The sequence below is a fragment of the Orycteropus afer genome, unplaced genomic scaffold (assembly GCF_000298275.1).
Source record: "Orycteropus afer afer isolate SDZICR_OR568_19922 unplaced genomic scaffold, OryAfe1.0 scaffold00011, whole genome shotgun sequence".
NCBI lineage: Eukaryota > Metazoa > Chordata > Mammalia > Tubulidentata > Orycteropodidae > Orycteropus > Orycteropus afer.
The window spans coordinates 9017405-9023404 of NW_006921598.1; positions in this window are offsets into that span (position 1 = coordinate 9017405).

Genomic DNA, 6000 nt, shown 5'->3' on the forward strand with positions numbered 1-6000 from the left:
TGCAAAATCATTAAAAAAAGACCAGGATTACTGGAGTGATAAGAGACTGGTTAAACTCCCGAGACTGTGACCCCTAGTCACCCTTTGGGCCTGGTATTGAACCCACTCCCATGGCTTAACTTCCAGCCAAACAATAGATAGGCCTATCAGGTGACTCAGAATGAGAAGAAACAGCTACAAACATCCATTAATAATTGGAATATGGAATGTACAAAGTATGAATCTAGGAAAATTGGAAATTGTCAAAAATGAAATGGAACTCATAAAGATCAATATCCTAGGCATTAGTGAGCTGAAATGGACTGGCTTTGGCCATTTTGAATCAGACAACAATATGATCTGCTATGCTGGGGATGACAAATTGAAGAGGAATGGCATGGCATTCATTGTCACAAAGATTGTTTCAAGATTGATCCTGAAGTACCATGCTGTCAGTGATAGGATAATATTCATTATCCTATAAGACCAGTTAATACTACTATTACTCAAATTTACACACCAACCACCAAAACCAAAGATGAGGAAATTGAAGATTTTTACCAACTTCTGAAGTCTGAAATTGACTAAACATCAAGATGTGTTCATTATTACTGGAGATTGGAATGCAAAAGTTAGAAACAAAGAAGAATCACCAGTAGCTGGAAAATATGGCCTTGGTGATAGAAATAACGCTGGAGTTCGCGTGATAGATTTTTGCAAGACCAACGAATTATTCATTGCACATACCTTTTTTAAAACAACATAAACGGTGGCTATACACATGGATTTCTCCAGATGGAGTACACAGAAATCAGATTGACTACTTCTGTGGAAAGAGATGATGGAGAAGCTCAGTATCTTCAGCCAAAACAAGGCCAGGAGCTGATTGTGGAACAGACCAGCAACTGCTCATATGCCAGTTCAAGTTGAATCTGAAGACAAAGCAAGTCCACAAGAGCTAAAACATGACATTGATTATATCCCTCCTGAATATAGAGACCATCTAAAGGATAGATTTAATGAATTGAACACCAATGACTGAAAACCTGAGGAATTGTGAGATGACATCAAAAGAAAAGACCAAATTGGATGTCAGAAGAGACTCTGAAACTTGCCCTTGAACAGAGAGTAGGTAAAGCAAATGGAAGAACTGACAAGATAAAAAAGCTGAACAAAAGATTTCAAAGAGCAGCTCAAGAAGACAAAGTCAATTACTATGAAATGTGCAATGGCCTGGAGTTAGAAAACTAAAAGGAAGGAACATGTGCAGTGTTTCTCAAGCTAAAAGAACTGAGGAAAAAATTCAAGCCTCAAGTTACAATATTGAAAGATTTTATGGGCAAAATATTGAATGATGTAGGAAACATCAAAAGAAGATGAAAGGAATACACAATCACTGTACCAAAAAGAGTTGTTTGATGTTCATCCATTTCAGGAGGTGGCATATGATCAAGAACCAGTTGTATTGAGGAAGTATCCAGGAATTAAGAGAATACCCATTGAAATGTTTCTACAAACAGATGCTGTACTGGAGGTACTCACTCATCTATGCCAAGAAATTTGGAAGACAGCTACCTGGCCAACTGACTGGAAGAGATCCATATTGTACCCATTCCAAAGAAAGATGAATCAACAGAATATGGAAATTATCAAACAATATCATTACTATCATATGCAAGTAAAATCTTGCTGAAGATAGTTAAAAAAAATGGTTGCAGCAGTATATGGAAAGAGAACTTCCAGAAATGCAAGCTGGATTCAGAAGAGGACATGGAATGAGGAATGGCATTGATGATGTCAGATGGATCTTAGCTGAAAGCAAAGAATACCAGAAAGATGTTGTATTAGGCTGGGTTCTCTAGAGACACAAAACCAGTAAAGCTTATAGAGAGAGAAAGAGAAATTTATCTTAGGAAAATGGCTCACACTCTTACAGAAGCTAGCAAGTCCCAAGTTCTTGGATCAAATGTCAAGCTGGAAGCTTTTCCCAACTCACAAAGCTGCAGGGGGGGATGAGCACAAGGTTGGCAGGCAGTATACCGGCTGTTGACTCCAATGAATGATGAATCCAGTATCTCCAGGCCAAATGGTGGGTTGTTCACTCTCAGACAGTTCTAGGCAGCATAATAGGATCCTGATCCACAGAAGAGTGTCTCTTCCCAAGATGTCCATAAATATACTGGAAGCAGGCCACAGTCCTAGGGAAATTCCCTTTCAATGGATCGGCTGATCAAAACATGTACATCCAATCTCATGGGAATAATCCACATCACAACAGCTTAAACCACTCAGAATTGTGGTCCAACCAAGTTGACACAAAACTCCAGCTATCACAGTCCACCCCTTGTCAACTTGGCATTGCACACATCTCCTTAACCATATATAATCTCTAAATAAGGGCAATTATAAAGTCATATGTGTACCTAACATGATAAACTAACACATGTACAACCAAAACACATTAACCCTGTTTACATAGCATAGTTCATAACAGAAGGAAACAAAAAGTATTTAATGCACATATACGATGAAGAAATACAACAATCACAGTCCTCATTTCTGCAACTGGTCACATGGTTGTAGCTGATACTCAGAACTACCTTCTTCCACCACCCATTCTGTATTTCCCTTGCCCTCAGCAAGCACCTCAGCTGGTTGTGGTTCTTTGCCTGGTGGGGTGACCCAAACATTCATTCCTGAAGGATCTGGGCCATTACTAGTCACATCAGAATTCAGTTGCTATAATTTTCCATTGACTTTAATTACAGGGCATAGTAGTACTAAGAGATATCCTGAAGAATCTCCTGTATTCCAGACATATTTTTCTTTACCTCCATTATGTAATGTCAATCCAGTTTCCTCTTGGTAATCAGGATCTATCACACCAGAGAGTACAGTAACACCTTTCTTTGACTGTTGACCCAGAGGCATGAGGAAGCCAAACTGGCCGGGTGGCATTCATAACTTCCAGTTCAACCAATCAGTATTGTGTCTCCAGGTGGGAATGTTCCTACTTGTGGAACTGAGATTCCAGACCTGTAGAGCATAGATAACAGAGACAGGAAGCAAAAATGTTTTGAGTGGGTCACTAGGGCTAATAATGGTACCATTCCCATTTCCATCCCTTGGTTTCTGAACCTGTGAATCCTGGCTATTGGAGAAACAGCACCGCATATTGGATGCTGGTTTAGAGCATATACAGCCTCCTGGAGAACATTGCCCCAATGCTTCAAGGTATCACGACCTAGCTGGTGCCATAATTGTGTTTTTAGTAGGCCATTCCATCGTTCTATCAAGCCAGCTGCTTCAGGATGATGGGAAACATGGTAAGACCAGTGAATACCATGAACATAGACCCATTGCCGCACTTCATTTGCTCTGAAGTGAGTTCCTTGATCCAAGGCAGTGGTGTGTGAGATACCATGATGGTGGATAAGGCATTCTATAAGTCTACAAATGGTAGTTTTGGCAGAAGCATTGCATGCAGGAAAGGCAAATCCTTATCCAGAATAAATATCCATTCAAGTAAGAACAAAATGCTGTCCTTTCCATGATGGAAGTGGTCCAGTGCAATCCACTTGCAACCAAGTTGCTAGCTGATCACCTGGAGGAATGGTTCCATTTGGCGGACTTGGTGTTGGTCTTTGCTGCTGGTAGATTGGGCACTCAGCAGTGGTGGGAGCCAAATCAGCCTTGGTAAGTGGAAGTCCATGTTGCTGAGCTCATGCATAACTTCCATCCCTGCCACCATGGCCACTTTGTTCATGAGCCCATTGAGCAATGACAGGAGTAGCTGGGGAAAAAGGATGACTGGTTTCCACTGAACATGTCATCCTATCCACCTGGTTGTTAAAGTCCTTCTCTGCCAAGGTCACTTTTTGGTAGGCATTCACGTGAGACACAAATAACTTTACTCCTTTGGCCCATTCAGAGAGATCTATCCACATGCCTCTTCCCCATACATCCTTGTCACCAATTTTCCAATCATGCTCCTTCCAAGTCCCAGATCATCCAGCCAAGCCATTAGCCACAGCCCGTCAATCTGTATACAGTTGTACATCTGGCCATTTCTTGTTCCATGCAAAGTGAACAGCCAGATGTACAGCTCAAAGTTCTGCCCAGTGGGAGGATTTCCCTTCATCACTGTTCTTTAGGGAAGTCCCAGAAAGGGACTGTAGTGCTGCTACTGTCTACTTTCAAGTGGTGCCTGCACATGCACCGAACCATCTATAAGCCAGGCACAAGTTTTCTCTTCCTCAGTCAACTGATCATAAGGAACTCCCCATGAGGCCTTAGGTACAGACTGGGAGAGGAAAGGTAATGTGACTGGAGTGGAGACCATAGGCATTTGGGCCACTTTCTCACACAACTTCCTTATGCTTTCAGTCCTGCTTGATCCTGATCTCCGATATACTACTTCTATTTAATGATGGAGTTCTGCTGTGTACATCCAACTGTATAGACAGTACCCAGCTCATGATGGGCAGGTCAGGCCTCATGGTGACTTGGTGGCTCATGGTTAGGTGTTCAGTCTCTGCTGAAGCCCAGTAACAAGCCAAAAGCTGTTTCTCAAAAGGAGAGTAGTTATCTGCAGAGGATGGCAGGGCTTTGCTCCAAAATCCCAAGGGTCTCCATTGTGATTCACCAATAGGGACCTGCCAAAGACTCCAAACAGCATCTCTATCTACTACAGACACTTCAGGCACCATTGGATCAGCTGGATCATATGGCCCAAGTGGCAGAGCGGCCTGCACGACAGCCTGAACCTGTTGCAGAGCCTTCTGTTGTTCTGGGCCCCACTCAAAACTAGCAGCTTTCCAAGTCACTTATAAATAGGCAGAAGCAACACATGAGGGATATGTTGCCTCCAAAATCCAAAGAGATCCACCAGATGTTCTGCCTCCTTTTTAGTTGTGGGGGAAACCAGATACAATAATTTATCTTTCATTTTAGTAGGAATATCTCAACATGTCCCACACCACTGGACCCCTAGAAATTTCACTGAAGCAAAAGGTGCATGAGTTTTTGTTCGGTTAATTCCCCACTCTCTAGCATGCAGATGTCTTACCAATAAGTCAAGAGTCACTGATACTTCTTCCATACTAGGTCCAGTCAGCATAATGTCATCAGTATAATGGACCAGTGTGATGTCTTGTGGAAGGGAAAAGTGATCAAGATCCCTACGGAGTAAATTATGACATAGTGCTGGGGAGTTGATATACCCCTGAGGAAGCACTGTGTAAGTATATTGTTTGCCTTGCCTGCTGAAGGCAAACTGCTTCTGATGGTCCTTTCCAATTGGTATTGAAAAAAAGGCATTGGCCAGATCAATAGCTGCATACCAGGTACCAGGAGATGTACTAATTTTCTCACACAATGAAACCACATCAGGAACAGCAGCTGCAATTGGAGTCACCACCTGATTAAGTTTACGATAACCTACTGTCATTCTCAAAGATCCATCTGTTTTTTGCACAGGCCAAATAAGCTAATTAAATGGGGATGTGGTGGGAATCCTTCAGGTCCTTGGTGATGGCAGTAATCTCTGCAATCCCTCAAGGGATGCTGTATTGCTTTTGGTTTACTATTTTTGTAGGTAGAGTCAGTTCTAATGGCTTCCACTTGGCTTTTCCTACCATAATGGCCCTTACTCTACATGTCAGGAACCAATGGAGGAATTCTGCAAATTGCTCAGTATATCTATTCCAATTATGCATTCTGGAACTGGGGAAATCACTACAGGATGGGTTCGGGGACCCACTGGTAGATAGATGTACCTGAGCTAGATTCTATCAATAACTTGACCTTCATATGCCCCCACTTTGACTGGTGGGCCACAGTGATGCTTTGGGTCTCCTGGAATTAGTGTCAGTTCAGAGCCAGTGTCCGGTAATCCCCAAAAGTCTAATCATTTCCTTTTCCCCAATGAATAGTGACTCTTGTGAAAGGCCTCAGATCTCTTTGGGAAAGGCTGGGAGAAAGATTGACATTATAAATTTCTGGCAACATAGTGTGAACTGA